The sequence below is a fragment of the Malaya genurostris genome, chromosome 3 (assembly GCF_030247185.1).
Source record: "Malaya genurostris strain Urasoe2022 chromosome 3, Malgen_1.1, whole genome shotgun sequence".
Classification (NCBI taxonomy): Eukaryota; Metazoa; Arthropoda; class Insecta; order Diptera; family Culicidae; genus Malaya; species Malaya genurostris.
This window is the reverse complement of record NC_080572.1, coordinates 258,316,776-258,335,676: the sequence shown is the minus strand read 5'-3', so window position 1 is coordinate 258,335,676 and position 18,901 is coordinate 258,316,776. Positions and strand designations below refer to the sequence as shown.

Sequence of the window (18,901 nt, the reverse complement as noted above, 5' to 3'; positions counted from 1 at the left end):
CTCATCCAAGTCAGTCGATAAAACAAAACCGCTTACGTTGGGGACAGAAGAAACCAAGTACAGTATTGTGTAATGAACAATAGACCTCGAAAATGAGTGAACCAAACGAACAAAAGCTACCGCCGGTACGAAAGAATACAATTATTGTTGACTTCAGACAGTGCCTTCGATACGAGAACTTGAAGGTTTGCTTAAGGAGCAAATGCATCTTGACATTAAACGTGTGCATTTACTTTAATGCAATAAGACCAATAACGTTGTTTATATCCAGTTCTATAAAGAATTGGATGCAATTCAATTCGCTAAAGACAATAATAATGTGCACTATGTGGAGCATGACAATATCAAGTACAACATTCCAGTATATATGGAAAATAGTGCTATAGAAGTGCGTGTGCATGATCTTCCCTCAAGCGTAATCGATTCTTATATTCGCCATACCATGTCCCAATACGGAGAGATTCTCTCTATCGAAAAAGAATAGTGAAAGAATTTTTTCCCCGGTATTCTAAATGGCGTACGTTTGTTACGCATGCGCTTGAGGAGGCCTATACCTGTTCACTACGGTAAGCCATGTGATAAACCGGACAAGGAGACAACTATACCAAAGGACAACGGTGCTTCCTTCACATCAACCCCAAGGAACCCCAGTACACCTGTGACAGTCACCAACAACAGCGAAGCATCCCTTTCAACGAAACCATCCAACGTATCCCCTATAGAACAAAGTACACCAGCTGCTGTTAACAGCTTACCATCCAACCAACCAGCAACTGCAAACAATGTACAACAAGGCGCATCTACAGCAACTAGCAACGAAATCAACAACAATACCACGGCAATGGATGACGAGACGAACCACGAACAAACTGCCCCTCAATCCTCGCAGGAGGAAAATGGAAGCTCCTCTCCCCCTAGAAAAAGGGTGATAACGAGATCCAATACAAAAATAATTATCTGAAAACTAAATCAGCTAAATCGGCCACGTAAAGCTTGTACGCAAATAGGCCTGAATAAAATATCTTTTAAATAAAAAAAACCTGCCCTGTTTACTGGAGCTTGCACATTTTAATCACTCAGTGTTTTCACATGGGGCGAAGTTCTGGCGGTAACATTATTGGCGTCGTACCACTCCATCACTGGTTCCGCGTAGTGGCACGATGCCAGAACTCGCCAAAATAGACTTCATATACAGTCATCTTTGTGTGACTGAATGGAGGACAATAGGCACGTCGGGAGGTATTCTCATTTGTATATTAAACCGTTGCTGGTGCTGGTCATTATGTACGGCTTGCTGAATTTGTTGCAACCATAAACTGCTGGCCAGACCAAGATTTTCTTCTTCCCGATGTTCTCCGGAATATCCATCTTGTCGATGAAAAACTTCAAACCGAGGATCTGATTGGTATCCGTTTTAATGTACGTCTCTTCGTCCACTACAATACATTTCGGCTGCACCAACCACTCGCAATACAACATTCTGGCGCGGGATTTGATTGCCGTATTCTGTTTATCGGTTTGGTTAGGCGCTTTCCTTACCTTGGCGACATGAAGTTCGGTTCGCTTCATTGAACGAACCAAACGCTAGAATTGACCTTCTAGGTCGAATCGCGAATCGAAAGGTTCGGATTGCGCTAGAAATAATGGATTACCTTCTTTGCGTTCGTGTGTTTGTAATTCTTCGCTATTCTTTTACTGACAGCTAGTCGCTGTGTCTACTCGAACAATTTTATCACACGAAATATGGTCGAATTGCCGATTCCCGACTGTTTCGTGATGCACCTGTAGGACTGGCCGGTATTTTCTGCGTCCGCGTCTATAATTTTTCTGTCGAAGCAATTCTTGTTTTCAATCACTTGACAAACCTGACCTGGCAACATTGTACACATATGAACATTACACTCTAAACAATTATTACCCAAAATATCATTAATGTTTACCCAAGCTACAAGTGAAAGTTATTTTCAAAAGAATGCGTTGCAATGCGTTATTTAGTCTTGCAATATTCTGTTTGCTAGGAATAGTTAGCGAAGATTTTTGAAACAGAATGGATGAATTCCACAGTACGAATGTACAACACTCGTGGAAAAAGTGAAATTTACGTTTGACGTAAATTCAAGCATGCCATAATTTATTCGGCGATGACAAAATATAACATCTACTAACATGTAAATATAAATTTTGCGTCGCTAATGACTTATCTTCACAAATTTTAAATTATGTTATGAATGCAAGTGAATCACGACTAAGTGTGTACCATGTACATTCTAACACTGGATTTATTGAAGACATTTTCTCTTGCTGTTTCTTCCAGAGTTTCGCTAAGTAACGAACTGAACGAAGTGAAAGATAAATCATGACAAACTATAATTGGAAAGTAGAACGTCTCGTCAACTTCGGGCTCGCTGCATGTGCACGATTACGTACAGTAAAAATAAAGAGGATATGTAGAATGATTGATAAAGATTGAATGGCCAGAAACTATACAATTCACTTGTGCCACAGAAGAAAAGCAAACCGCCAAATAGAAAATACGATTGAAGTGCCGTGATGTTTAGTCAAAAATAATATTGGATGAACATTAATGCACGCAAAATATCCGGCGATTCCGACTAAATTCAGATCATGAATATTAAATTCCGTTTCTGCAGTTGGTTTTATTACCATATCACCAAAACTTACAAAATATCAAATGATAAAACTTGAAGTAATAATATGAAACAAATCCACATAAAGAGTGTGAAAATTTGTTCAAACTTTTCATTAGAAAATCGAATCAAAGACTTTTTTCGCGATGATAAGATGTCGCACCAACCAAAATCAAAGTCCTGGCATTGCATTCCTTTTGTGGAATTTGGCCTTTCTGTTTCAACAGACTTCGCAGATTCAGTAAAAACCATTCAAGCGTAGAGGTTGTGTTTCGATTGTACTGGCTCGTGAGTTAACGGCTGCTACCGAGACAATTCTAAGCTTCAGGTAGTTAAACTGCCCATAGCAAACGCAATATTCGGGGCGTTTCCCGACTGGAAAGCTAGCAACGAAGGCCATCCCGTTCATACGCACAGAGGTGTAGAGACACAGAGGTGCGAGAGCATAGAAGTGACGAGTCACAGAGGTGCCATCGCATAAAGGTGCGAAGACGAAGGGGTGCAAAGGCACAGAGGTGCTAAAGCAACCCAGTGCTGATCTACCAGGTACCAGAATTTGTACGCTGCGTAGGATCAAAAGAGACGGCATATATCGCGAGGTGCTACACTGCAAGCATCGCATTTGATCGCCACCAAGAGCAAAAGCACTGTACCTGGGGTCAGGTACAGCAAGTGCAGTGGTGTTCACAACGACGGCAGAGCAACTGAGATAGCAGTAAACGACAGAAGACTGCCAATTGGAAACAGCAAAAGACTGCCAATTGGAAATCGTTGGAAGAGCTTCACGTCGTTCTTCACGATAAAGGAACAGAGACATCAGCTACAAGGTAGATTTAATTTAACTTATTTTTTATTTCTTATATCTGAAATTTTACTAAACATAAGTTTTTATTTTGGTATTATTAATTTACAAAAAAAATTTAATGTAATGGATGATCTCATGGAAGATCATCCGAATCCGATTCCGGATACTAGTAAAAGTTTAAATACTCCGAGGGCTAAACATTATCCACAGGGTACCACTGGGCCATGGATAGTCTATCTTCGAAAAAAAGAAAAGATTTTAAACTTGATGCAAATTACAAAGGATTTGACATCACATTTCTCTGAAGTTAAAGAAATCTGTAAGGTTAATAGAGATAAAATTCGAGTTGTAGTTAACGACTTGAAACAGGCAAACGATATTGTAACCTGTAAATTATTTGCTATTGAATATCGAGTTTACATTCCATCGAAGGAGGTAGAAATTGACGGTGTTGTGACTGAAGCAAGTCTGACAGCAGATGATTTACTTAAAAATGGAGTTGGCCGTTTTAAAAACTCCATGCTTGAGGGAGTTAAGATACTCGAGTGCAAACAATTGTACTCAGCATCTATTGTCGATGGAAAAAAGTCTTATCGTCCCTCAGATTCGTTTCGCGTAACATTTGCCGGATCTGCATTGCCTAGCCATGTCTATATCGATAAAATTCGTCTTCCTGTTCGGCTTTTCGTACCGCATGTTATGAATTGCACGAACTGTAAAAAATTCGGACATACAGCTACTTACTGTAGTAATAAGTCCAAATGTATCAAATGTCAAGGGCCTCATAAGGATAATCTTTGCGATAAAGATGTTGAAAAATGTGTTTATTGTGGGGAAAGCCCTCATGATGATCTTTCAGTGTGCGCTGCATTTAAGCTGCGTAAAGACAAAATGAAGCTTTCTTTAAAAGCACGGTCTAAGCGCACATATGCAGAAATGCTCAAAACGGTCATACATGTCTCCCCTTTGGAAACCGAAAACGGTTTTTCAAATCTTGCGGAGCCAGAGGAATCTGACTCTGACGGAAATAGTGAAGATACCTCGTTTGTCACTCCTCAAGGGTCTGTTAAGAGGAGATTAACAAACCACAAAATACCAAAAAAGACACCTAAAATTATACCTTCAAAAAAAGATCCCCGTGTTAAAGCTAAAAAGCCAAATTTAAAACCAAAAACTGTGCCTCCTGGTTTGTCAAATTCACAAACCAATCCAGGAACTAGCTCAAGAAAAGACAATAATCCAGTGGGCTCCATTTCACATTCACCAACAGGATTACTGAAATTTTCGGAAATTGTAGAATGGATTTTCGCTGCATTCAATATTTCTGAACCTCTAAAGACCATCATAACAGCATTCCTTCCAATAGCTAGAACTTTTTTGAAACAGTTATCAGCTCAATGGCCAGCTCTTACAGGTTTTGTATCATTTGATGGATAATTTATCATCCGCCGCAAATGATTCAATCACTGTCCTGCAGTGGAATTGTCGAAGCATCATGCCAAAACTTGATTCATTTAAAGTTTTGTTGCATAGTCAAAAATGTGATGTATTTGCTTTGTGCGAAACATGGCTTACATCAAACATAGCCTTAAATTTTAATGACTTTAACATTATACGTCTCGACAGAGACTCCCCGTATGGTGGAGTGCTTTTAGGAATTAAGAAATGTTATTCCTTTTATAGATTAAACATTCCTCCGACTTCTAGTATAGAAGTTGTTGCTTGTCAAATAAACATTAAAGGAAAGGACATTTGCATTGCTTCGGTATATATTCCTCCAAGAGCTCAAGTTGGACAACGACAGCTTAATGAAATTGTCGAAGCCCTTCCTGCTCCACGTTTGATTTTAGGAGATTTCAATTCGCACGGAATGATGTGGGGTTCCGTTTACAATGATAGCAGATCATCTCTAATATATAATATTTGCGACAATTTTAGCATGACGGTACTAAATATGGGTAGCATGACACGGATCCCAAGACCTCCTGCACGTCCAAGTGCATTAGATTTATCTCTTTGTTCGACTTCAATTCGACTAGATTGCACCTGGAAAGTATTGGAAAAAATTTAGTGAAGTATTTCCTGATTTACATGGTAGCGATCATTTACCAATCATCATCTCAATTAGCAGTAACAAAGGCATTGCTAATTCAGTTAATATTCCATATGATTTGACAAAAAATATTGACTGGATTAAATACCAAAGTAATATTTCAAGTGTCTTAACTTCAATGGAAGAGCTTCCCCCACTTGAAGAATATGACTTCCTCGTTTGTTCGATTCTGGAGGCCGCAGAACAAGCCCAAACCAAACGATTTCTTGGTCCATCGTCTAACAGAAGACCTCCAAATCCTTGGTGGGACAAAGAGTGCTCAGATGCTAAACACGCGAAACAAAATGCTTTCAAGACGTTTTTAAAACGAGGAGGAGGAACTCCTCAGAATTTTGAAAAATTCTTGGTTTTAGAAACCAAGTACAAGAACATACTTCGGGTTAAGAAATGCAGCTATTGGAGACATTTTGTGGAAGGTTTGTCAAGAGAAACCTCAATGAGCACTCTTTGGAATACGGCCAGACGAATGAGGAATCGTAACGTAGGAAATGAGAGTGAGGAGTACTCGAATCGATGGATATTTGATTTTGCGAGGAAAGTTTGTCCAGATTCCGTTCCTACGCATAGCATTGTTAGGGAGTCTTCTTCAAATGATGATTCCATTGATAGCCCCTTTTCAATGATGGAATTTTCCATAGCACTCATGTCTTGTAACAATAACGCTCCTGGATTGGACAGAATTAAATTCAACTTGGTGAAGAATCTGCCCGACCTCGCAAAAAGACGTTTGTTGGAATTGTTCAACAAGTTTCTTGAGCAAAATATTGTTCCACCTGACTGGAGACAAGTGAAAGTTATCGCCATTCAAAAGCCGGGGAAACCAGCTTCCAATCACAACTCATATAGACCCATTGCGATGTTGTCCTGCATCAGAAAATTGTTCGAAAAAATTATTCTACGACGTCTCGACACTTGGGTCGAGACGAACGGTTTGTTGTCAGATACTCAGTTTGGCTTCCGTAGAAATAAAGGGACGAATGATTGCCTTGCATTACTTTCGTCTGACATCCAAATTGCCTTCGCTCAAAAGCAACAAATGGCATCTGTATTTTTAGACATTAAAGGAGCATTTGATTCAGTTTCCATTGATGTTCTTTCAGACAAGCTCCACCAACATGGACTCCCAGCGGTTATAAATAATTATTTGCACAACCTTTTGTCAGAGAAACGCATGCATTTTTCACATGGCGATTTGGCAACAATCAGAATTAGCTACATGGGTCTCCCGCAAGGCTCATGCCTCAGTCCGCTCCTCTATAATTTTTACGTGAATGACATTGACAGCTGTCTAGTAACCCCATGTACACTAAGACAATTGGCAGATGATGGCGTGGTTTCAGTTACTGGATCCAAAGCTATTGATCTGCAAAAACCATTGCAAGATACCTTAGATAAATTGTCCGTTTGGGCTGTTCATCTTGGTATCGAATTCTCTGCGGAGAAAACAGAGCTGGTCGTCTTTTCAAAAAAGCATGATCCCGCGCAACTTCAGCTTCATATGTTGGGAAGAATAATCGAACAGGTTTTGACTTTCAAATACCTCGGGGTGTGGTTTGATTCCAAATGCACGTGGGGAGGACACATTAGGTATCTGATAACGAAATGCCAACAAAGAGTAAATTTTCTTCGAACAATAACAGGGTCTTGGTGGGGTGCTCATCCGCAAGATCTAATAAAATTGTATCAGACAACGATACTTTCAGTGATGGAATATGGATGCGTTTGTTTTCGTTCCGCTGCAAATTCTCATATTATCAAACTTGAGCGAATTCAGTACCGTTGTTTGTGAATTGCTTTAGGCTGCATGCATTCGACACATACAATGAGTCTTGAAGTTCTGGCGGGAGTTCTTCCATTAAAAGATCGATTTTGGGAGCTTTCATCACGCCTGCTAATAAGATGTGATGTGCTGAATCCCATGGTAATTAATAATTTCGAACGACTAGTCGAGCTTCGATCTCAAACAAAATTCATGACAGTATATTTTAACCATATGTCACAGGAAATCAACCCTTCAAGATATATTCCTATCCGTGTCAGCCTCCTAAATGTACCTGACTCAACTTTATTTTTCGACACATCCATGCAGCGCGAAGTGCGTGGAATCCCGGACCACCTACGCTCTATGGAAATCCCAAAAATATTTTCAAGTAAGTTCAGGCATATTAACTCTGAGAAAATGTTTTACACGGACGGATCGCGAATGGAAGAAGCGACAGGGTTTGGTATGTTCAACAATAATGTTTCGGCCTCATTCAAGCTTCAAGAACCTGCATCTGTTTATATAGCATAGTTAGCAGCAGTTCATTATAGCTTGAATGTAATCGTCACATTATCTCCAAACCATTATTTCCTCTTCACAGATAGTCTGAGTGCAATTGAAGCCATTCGCTCAAACGCTGCTGGCAAAAATGAACCGTTTTTCTTGGGTAAAATAAAACAGTGTCTGAACGACATATTGAATAATAATTATCTAATCACAATAGTTTGGGTTCCGGCTCATTGCTCCATTCCAGGCAATGAAAGAGCCGATATTTTAGCCAAACGTGGTGCTATTGAGGGTGAAATTTATGAGAGACCGATTGCTTTCAACGAATTCTATAGCGCGTCTCGCCAAAGAACACTTGCCAGCTGGCAAGCTTCTTGGGATAAAGATGATCTGGGTCGGTGGATGCACTCAATTATTCCTAAAATATCGACAAAGGCATGGTTCAGGGGACTGGATGTGAGTAGAGATTTCATTCGTGTGATGTCCAGACTCATGTCCAATCACTACACGTTAGATGCACATCTCCTTCGAATTGGACTTTCCGAGACTAATCATTGTGCTTGCGGCGAAGGTTACCGCGATATTGACCATGTTGTTTGGACATGCGTGGAGTTTCGTGATGTCAGATCTCAACTAATAAATTCCTTCCTCGCTTGATAAAAACAGTGTTTAGATTAACTAATGAGTACCAACATACTAATATGATATTCGAAATGTATTAGGTTTAAACTACTATGTATTGTGGATGCCACGGCGAAGAAAAACTTATGTATATTGCCTATGAAATAAACGTATTTATGAAAAAAAAAAAAAAACAGACTTCGCAGCCGATTCTTAGTGTATAGAGTCATTGCATGATACTAGTACTACGATCCTATTGACACTAAGAATCCTTTTAGGTCGGAATTCGAACGTACGAAAACTGGCTTATAAGACAAGCGCCCTATGCCCTGAATCGCCAACCCGGGTGTCGCACCTACCATAAAGGATATCAATATTTGTGTTAGAAGAAAATGGTAGTTTTTGTGAGAACTATTGCACATAGATTTCTTCTGATGATTCCGATCGGAATGTAACTATTGCTCTTCAAACCACTTGAACCAGTTCCCGTATAACATTTTGGCTCAGAAACCTTTTTAAAGTTTGTCTTGACGTATGTTCAATCATCCTGTACCACGCAATCAAACTTCGTCAGCATTTTTGCCTTTCTCATATAGAAAGGCTATGCAATCACTGTGAAAATCGACTTTTTAACCGAGGCCCGGAGGGCCGAATGTCATATACCATTCGACTCAGCTCGACGAACTGAGCAAATGTCTGTGTGTGTGTGTGTGTGTCCGTCCGTGTGTGTGTGTGTATGTAACAAAAATATGCACTCACTTTTCTCAGAGATGGCTGAACCGATTTTCACAAACAAAGATTCAAATGAAAGGTCTCATAGTCCCATAGCCTGCTATTGAAATTCATTCCGATCCGACTTCCGGTTCCGGAGATATAGGATGATATGTACCAAAAAAGTGAAAAAAATATGCACTCACTTTTTTCAGAGATGGCTGAACCGATTTCCACAAACTAAGATTCAAATAAAAGGTATTATGGTCCCATAGTTTGCTATTGAATTTCGTTTGAATGTGACTTCCGGTTCCGGAGTTATATGGTAATATGTGAAAATTTGAGAAAAAGTTTACACTCAATTATCTCTGGAACAACTCAACCGATTTTCGCAAACTTAGATTCAAATGAAAGGTCTTATAATACCCTAAAAATTTGTGAAACATTTTATCTGGATCCGACTTCCGGTTCCGGAACTAAAGCGTGATAAGTGGAAAATTACCAATTTTATTAGTATTTTTCCACGAACGATGGTTAAAAACAGGTACAAATCCCATAAAACTGTCTGATAAATTCTTCTAGTTTGCAGAGCTTGTTAGTTTGTTGGCATAAAAACTTAATTCGGCACTACTGGTCCCCTCTTTTCCTGTTCCGAGAGCACCGAAAGTGGAGAAGAAAAACTCCTAAAACTAAATTCACTTCGATTTCTCTGCAATGCTTGAACCGATTTTCACAAATCTTGATTTGAATTAAAGTTCATACTGTCTTTAAACCTACTGTGAAATTTCATCCGGATCCGACTTCCGGTTCCGCAGTTACAGGGCGATGAGTGTCAAAGTTTTCAAATCGCCATATAGAGTGACAATATGTACAACACCGAAAGAAGAAGAAAACACAAAACGAACAAGGCGTGCTTTGTTCTATTTCGTACACGTTGTGTAGTGATGTCAATAATAATAATAACAATCCTACTACATGTTTCATGCTGCTGATTCATGCTGTTTAGCACGCAGTAGTAACAGAAACGCAGGTTCGTTTCGTTAGATTTATTTTAATTGGTTTAAACGAAATAGAGCATGAGATAGTAAGTATAAGTTTAACTACGTTCAAAACTGTTCCAATTTGTAGGTCATATTTGTTGGTAGCAAACGAACCAACTTCGGCTATTCCGTTCATCTGAATCCGGTTTCGGGAGAATTGGAAATAGTGATTAGAAACTGCAAAAAGGATCTCACTCACTTTTCTTGGAGATGGCCGAATAGATTTTCACAAACTTATAGGTTCAAAAGAAAAGTCTTACAGTTTCATGCGGAACTCCTTAATTTGTTGTGGATACTACTTTCGGTTCCGGAACTACAGGTTAAACAGGATTTACAGAGTTTGTGAGATTAGATCCGAACAAATTATCCTATTCCTATTCAATAGACAGTTGTTTTTGCGAATTTCACGGTTATATTTATGATGTAATAAGTAATATGAGAAAGGCATCATTACACCACTAGGTGGATTAAAATAGGTTTTGTGTATAGTTTCTGCTATTATATTCTGACCAATTTGTTTACATTATCGACCCGATATGGAGTCACCACCTTCTTGTAAGTCGACAGACTGGCTCTCGTTTTTAGCTCAATGCACGATCGTAGATGACACTCATAGCTTGATCAAGACTACATACATCTAGAATGAAGTAATGAGGAGGTTCCGTTTAAAACAGTCGTTCACTATGTTCGATTATATTGTGATTTCCAGTTGTCATTTCCTACCAATCTAGTAGTTCTGGCTATCTTAAAATGTTCCACGAACGCTTTTATTACGTTGGTCATAGTACTCGCAGTGGTCATATTGAAACGATTTGCTACCTTGATGTGCGAGTAGCTTGGATTTTCGCGATGAACGAGCAAAATTTGACACGCGACTCACATTTCGATGCGATTTCCTTTACTAAAAGAGACAATGTCGATATAAAACAGGGGGTATAATACAAAACAAAATTATGTTAAGTTGAAGTTGGCCACTGTTTATTATGTTTTTCAATGTAGTACTAAGATAATGGTGTCAAGTTTATGTGAGCAATGTACAGGTTCTATGTATCGAAAGAAAGTAACGATTGTATAGTGAAGAGGATGTGCGCATTCAAGACAATAACTTCATATGTATGGTCAGTACGACTCACAACTGCAAAAACCGTTTGTAACATACGAATGTTGTGCATTTTCAAAAAATATTTCTTTAGAAAAATTTGCTATCTTACCCTACTAAATGTGTTTCAAGAAAAAAATTCGAATAATAACTTCACACAAGTAGAAAGTAAGCTGGTCTGCACAATTCCATTTCTAAGTGGTACGAACTAATAATACTGAAACACGAACCACTCAATACGACCGCCATCCGAATCGACGACAAATCAAAGCCACCCAACTCTCCCAACCGGTATTTAGTTTTATGTAAAACGACCAACGACCGGCCACCGCTCGCCAGTATTATATGCATATTATAGATTAAATTGACTTTAAATCTTTCATTCCGTTTGTCGATGGATTATGAATATAACCCAGCAATTCTCCATTCTTTCCTCCCTGGTATGGTTCAGAAGAGCAAGAGAGACAAAGAGAGAAAGCGGTATTCGGTGTTACTGGTAACTTCGCCAAAGATGACCACGAGACGTCACCGGTGCAGCTCAGCTGCTCCAGAAGGGTCAGATTGTGACTATCCAGCAGCTTTTCCCCATCAACACTCACATATGTTCGATCGGTCCGGTAGATGCCCATCGTCGCCATCATAATCATCATCATCGGCAACAGCCAGTCATCAGCAGCCATCCGGCAGCTAAGAGGATGAATTACTAAAGTTTCTATTATCCCTCAATTGATTTAGTGGCGATCAATTTTTTCCTTTTTCATCGTCGCTTCGGAGAGGTGAAACTCGTAAAAAACTCTGCGGTTTTCAAGATGAGTAGAGTTTCGAAGGGTGACGGAGCGGATAGACGGAAACGAAACGTTTTCTGGGATTTGATACGAGACTACCGTGTTTTTCGAATTTCTTGAAATCAATCTTTGCCATAGGATGGAAGCAAAGGGAACACCAAATGCGATGGTTTCATTTATATCGGAACGACTCGTGGAAGCATAGCATAGGAATACAAGACTATCGGATTAGCGGCCAACATATTTCCGATGCCTAATCTCTTTGGATGTTTATGCCGAGACAACCACCAGGTGAAAATAGAGAGAAAGAATGTGGATTTTATTTATATTATATTCAGTTTTGTTCACGATGGATTTCCCGGCGGCTTAGATAATTTAAGTGGGAAACTGTCGGATAGCGAGTTGGTTGGTGTGCTGTATCAGTAGGTTGTACATACGTCCAAATTTATAGACACGGCGTCGGACTGTGTCAAAGCTGTAAATCTCACCATTCTTTCACGTTTTCGTATTCCATTCATTCAATGGCACTCAGAACTCAGACGCTGATCATAACACGGTGCAAATGCTTTTCCCGCAGATGATGAGTTTAGTGTGAACCACCCTGCCCTGTGTAGAATCGCCAGCCAGCCAGCGCCGAGCAGCTATAATACACACACACACACAACGCGAATACCAACGGGTAAGCTTACACAGCAGAGCGCGTTGGTCGGAAACAGACCTTGCGGTTACGGCTCGAACTAATCCCTTAATCCTTTTGCTCTCCATACCACGTCGTTCGTTCGTTCGTTCGTACGTTCGTTCTGAACCACCGATCCACCCGCTACTCTCCCGATCGTAGCTAATCCTCATCATTCCGCTTCCACATACATGCAACCGAACCAACCAACCCGACCAACCCGACCGTCCGACGACGTCTTGAAGAGTAATACCAGGCTAAGCCAAGCCAAGGAGAGTAGGTACCATCATATGGCGGTTCCACCGCCGCGGATGATGATGATGATGATGATGAATATTATTGTTGTTGCTGAATCCGATTGGATATATTCTCTCTCTATCTCTCTCGGCTGTACAGTCTGTGTTTGAATGTGTGATTGTGGTTTGAAGGTTGTTTGGATCGCAGAACAGTGGACCGTTGGAATTCCTACAGAGCTTGAGATGAGTTTGACAGCGGTTTTGTTATGAATAGTTTCTGAATGTTTCGTAGTTATTGATATTGTCATGGTAATCAAATATGCAAGAGCTATTTAAATACCCCAGATTTTTTGTTTCCAAATGTTGACTTACAAAGTTGATTTCTTACTTTAATTCTTCCAGAACTGGTATTTACTAACTAGTTACAAGTAATGTTTTCTTATTTTATTGGTACTGTCCTCTATTTTTAGCCTAGAAAAGAAACCAAGCATATTTTTGGCTTCTTGAACTGGACGTATCCCGTACTACCGTAAGAGTGCGTTCGGCAGAAATTCTCATTCACCAATATCCAACAGTCAAAAAAATACTTTAGCGAATTGAACTAAATCACTTGAAAGTTAACAAATTCTATTTCACTCCACTATATTGGAAAATATTCACTATTCTTGCCCTTGTGGCCTTGCGTTGTCATGATGAAGTATTTCATACTACTATGAGCTCTTGTATTACCGATATTGCCGGAACCGCAATTCGAAAATCGGTGTAGCAAAAGTCAGTTGAATTAGCCTAAGGTATAGTATACCAGTTTATTATATTCGAGATTTTTGAAAAACAGTGTAGCAACCTTTGAGAAATCGTAGTGGGCTTCAAATAAAATTTTAATATACCTTCCGGGATCGAAAACCGAATACTGGTAAAACGGAAATAAGTTTAATTAGAATAAAGTCACTCATATTTCATAGTCATAGTCGGTTCAGATGGCTGAACCGATTTCCTCCATCTAAAATTTAAATGAAATTTCCAAAGATCACTCAAAACTTTTTGTTATTAAACCAGATCCGACTTCCGGTTCAGGAGTTACCGGATTAGTAGTGTTAGAATATCAATTTCACATAAATTAATCAGGTTTGTCGGGTTTCAAAAACTATCAAATTCTGCAAATCTTGTGGACAAATTCTCAATTTATCTAAAATATTTTTTTGTTTCATATCTTTCACAAAACTGATCCGTAAATAAATACAAAAAAAGCCATTGACCATTGCAATGTGTTTCATCATTGCATCATTGAGGTATCTCCTAGCTTTTCCATATTTTTTGACGTCAAAAAATTTATTTGGAGAGCTGCAAACTTGATTTTCTACATTTAGGGGTTAGCCAAGTTTTGTGCTAGGGCACATAACCGTTTTTATTATTTTTCTGTTTCGCTCCACCCACTTACCAAAATGGTAAGCAAAGCTACAAAATGGTAAAAAATCTACAGTTCCGAAAAAAGGCCATAGCATGACTGTTTCGAGATGTAATCACAAAATGTTATTGGCAATCATAGAGACGATATTACTTTACGAAATGAATGTTATTATATGTATGTGTCTCACAATTTAACACAAAAAAGAAATGCTGAAAATTTGTATTCCTGTCTCAGTTTCCCTCCCATCAATCAATGAGTCCAGAAAGCCGACGCAACGACCTTTCCGATACATTGAATCTTCTAAGGCCATTTCGAATAGCTCGTGATGGCGTCAAGTCATTTCCAGGTACTCTGTTCTCTATTGTACAGTAGCGGCATCAACCAATCGATGCTTGATTGGAACCAGCTTGATCAAACACGCTTTTGCAGTGCGCTCGCGTTCGTGTTTTTGATCTGAAGTCTGCATGCGCGTCAGAATGTCATCCGGTCCAAATACAGGGTCCGCCATCTAACTTTTTTTTGAACTAGCGGTTATTTCGACATTGGTAACCTTAATGTCACTTCTGATTTGACAGAAACTTAGTTTTATCCTTCCGCTGAACAAAAATGGTTGTGTATATCATGGTAATGTTGCGGAATGTGTACGCCAAAAAATCATCTTCTCGGATGAGGCACATTTTCATCTCGTCGGGTATGTTAATAAGCATAATTGTCGCATCTGGGAGACGGAATAACCGCACGTTATCATGGAGAAGCAGATGCATCCTCAGAAGGTGACGGTTTGATGCGGATTTTGGTCTGGCGGCATCATTGAACCACTTTTCTTCGAAAATGAGGCAGGAGTAACCGCCACGGTCAATGGCGAGCGTTACCGCGCCATGATTAGCGATTGGTTCTTCCCGTTACTTGAAGAGGAAGACTTGAATACCATTTTGTTCCAACAAGACAGCACTCCGTGCCCACAGCCAACGCTACGATCGATCTTCTGCGCACAGTCTTCGAAGATCGAATTATCAGTCGAAATTCGGATTTCGTTTGGCCGCCTCGGAGCTGTGATTTGACGCCGTTAGACTATTATCCTTGGGGGCTGTCAAAGATAAATGTTATGTGGACAAGCAAGAGACAATGGATGAAAATTCAGAATAACGTGCGTGCATCAAATTTTGTGTTGCAAATGGATTTAAGTGTTCCGAAACGTTGAAAATGTAAGAAATGGCATTTGATGAATCGTGTCTAGGAAAAACACAGGCATACGAGTGGTATAAACGCTTCAAAGGTGGTCGTACAAGCTTGGATCATGATGAGATCCCTGGCCGCCCAACAACATCTGTTACTGAAGAAAACATTGCATCGGCGAAGCAAATCGTGTTGCAAAATCGTTCTGTACCGATTAGAGAGACTGCTGTGTTGTTGGGCATCTCTTATGGATCAGCCGAACACATTTTAACTGATGTTTTGGGTTTGAAACGCGTCGCTTCTCGGCTGGTGTCAAAAAACTGAATTTCATTCAAAAACAGCGTCGTGTTGACGTGGCCAAAGAGATAATTTCCAACGCAGATAGTGACCAATATCATCAACCAAGCACCGTACTCTCCAGATGTGGCCCCGTGTGACTTTTTCCTCTTCCCCAGACCCAAATTGCCATTGCGGGGAACGCGTTTTGAGACCATAGAGACCATAAAAGAAAATTTGCTGCGTGAACTAAAGGCCATACCTTCGGCGGCCTATGAAATTGTATGGAAAATTGGATCAAGCGTTAGCATGCATGTATTGCCGCAGGAGGAGAGTACTTTGATGGTGATAATAAAGAAATTTAATAAAATTGAAATTTTGCGTTTTTTTTAAATAAAATTCCGGTTCTTTTTTATCATAAGGTGCAATCGAAAATGTACTAAAAAACTGGACCTGCAAGGTCAGCCAAGGCAGCCATTTGAATGAAAATATATTCCAGAATTAATTATTGCATTAAACATGTTACATGGCGGACCCTGTATGGTAGTCATGATTGTTAATTAGCTGAATGCGAAACGTAAAACAAGCTAAACCATCATAATTCACGACACAACCTGAAAGAGAATAATCAACATGACATGTACCCATTTATTTTTTGGATTTCTTTCGTCGTTTTGAATCTCAAAAAACCGTAATCCATATTAATCTTTTTTTTTCGATTGCAGCATATATTGATGGTCAATGAGGCAACATGATGTTTTAAAATTATTCTAAACTCACTTTACTCAAGGATGCTACGATTAAAAATGAGTGAAATTCATTTTTACACACTTTTTCATCGTCGTCATAATCCTGAAGACCCTCAATTTCCAAAAACCTGTATGTATCATTATGCCTACTATTCATTTTTGTCATTTGATCATCAGATGTGGAAATAGGTTTAAGATAAGAGAAACAACGCGTCAAATTTAGCTCGCATATTGCGAAAATTCGAACTATTCATTATTTTTACGTTTCGTCTTTGACTCATCAAGTGCAGAGCAGTTCAAATTGAACTACTTAGTGCTCAACTCGGCAGTTCAATTTGAACCGCTAAGCAGACGTAAAGTTACTGCTAATTACAGAACACTTTTTGTTTTGCAACGAAGTGCAATGTCTTTTCTGACGTGCCGAACGAAAACGTGTTTTCGACTATTTCTGGCCGATGCAGGTTTGGTCATTTAGGAGTTAGCCAAATTTTGTGCTAGGGCACATAACCGTTTTTATTATTTTTACGTTTCGTCTTTGACTCATCAGTGCAGAATCGAACTATTCGCTTACCAAGTTGGTGAAACTGTTTCAGGCATTTCAGGAACGTTTTCTGATAGTCTGAAAGACTTGATCGAAATGGAAATTTCGAAATGGTGTTCGCAAAGAGATGTCAGCTGTTTCAAACATAACACGGCTTCTCCATCCGACGTATCGCTTTCCAACCGGGAATATCGTCTCCAGCCCTGCTTAAGAACGATTCGGCTTACAAAAAGATGATAACTTCAAATCGAGACAATAAACAGAGCAAGTCAAAATTGTTTAATCGGTCAGTTGCTTATTTGCCTAACTGTCGTTTGAAGCTACGAAGTTTGAAGCTCTCGATGAACATTAGAATAGATCCTAAGTGCAAATGACAGGCTGCTAAGAGTACCATAATAATCGAAAGAGAAAGTGAACAAAAACAATACGCAATTCAAAATAGCTGATCGTTATTGCAAAAATGCTGAAACTAAAAACAAATTCTTGTGGCCAGGACTTCAAATTTTTCCACCGTTCCAGTCGCATCCAGCCGCCGCGCTTAGCTGTCAGTGATTTGATCTGCACATCCAACCGAATGGAATTATCGGATTTACCATTCCTAGCAGCGGAGTTCGCCTTGTGTGATGCTTATGCACACAGCTAAATAAATCCGCTGTGGCAAACAAATGGGAGCGCTAGTTTTTCATCGGCCGACCGGCGCGGTACGATATTAAATATCGTACGCTGGCACGGAATGGCGCAGTTTACATACATGTGCCGTTTGTGGCATATCACGGAATTAAAAGAAACTCAGAAATGCGGGAGATATGAGATTTTAATCTTTTGTCTAGGGGATTATTTAATTTCTAATTCGCTCGCACTTGTGATCCTCGGTTCGCCATGGCAAGGGTCAGTGGCATATTTGCTGATTAATATTTCTGCCCGTTACAAGTGCCGGGAGATTTTGCGTTTCAAACTCCTTGATGTACTTGTCAGTATTGAATCATCGGTGGAAATTAGTTAAAATTAGTCTTGACTACTTAGGAACAAATTTCGCAGCTGCTCTGGCCTACGATGAACTCAACAAAATCGCATCAATTAGACCTCATAGAGATTCCGTCCCATAATTTTCCATATAATTCCTTAAACATACCCTCAGGAGGGCCGAACCCTTTTCTGTTGAAAGAAAGAAATTCGAAAAAACTATCATTTTTCATCGGGTTAACTGTAGCCGATCCGAAAAACAAATCGAAATGAGATCAATATGTGTTCTGCCCAAGATCTCATCTGCTATTGTTCAGTAAAGGATATTTCTAAGACACACATCTCTTGGTACAGATAAATGCAAGCAGAAAAACTCCCATCTCGGGTGCGTCCGCACAGTGCAATAATCCAAATTCGTTACGTTTGCTTTTTTTTCTTTTATCCTGTTTAGCACCTCATCCGAAAGCGACAACATGCGGGGCGCTTTCAAGAAAGGAAACCCCGGGACGTAGGGTTTGCTGTTGGCTGAATAGCTTACGTGCATTGAGAGGGTTTAGTTAAGAAACCCGAAAAGGTACGGTTTCGTGGCAGTTTTTTTTATGTTACTGGTATACAACAAATCAAATTCTCCGACGTTCTCCGCGGCCTAGCATTCAGCTATTCTAAACCATCAGCTCAGTAGTTCCGGTGATTATAGAAAAACCGCAGACGCAAAACTACAATCCCGGTTTCAGTTGAAATCAACTTCTCCATCTACAGGCCGACCAGACCGACGACCCACCGAA

The 18,901-nt window shown here is 39.7% G+C and overlaps 1 protein-coding gene across 1 annotated transcript in view; it reads right to left on the bottom strand.

The window, feature by feature from the left end:
* The window catches only part of LOC131434666 (nuclear transcription factor Y subunit gamma), a 193,748-nt gene that overhangs the window by 157,328 nt on the left and 17,519 nt on the right, over positions 1–18,901 (bottom strand). The window lies entirely within an intron of this gene.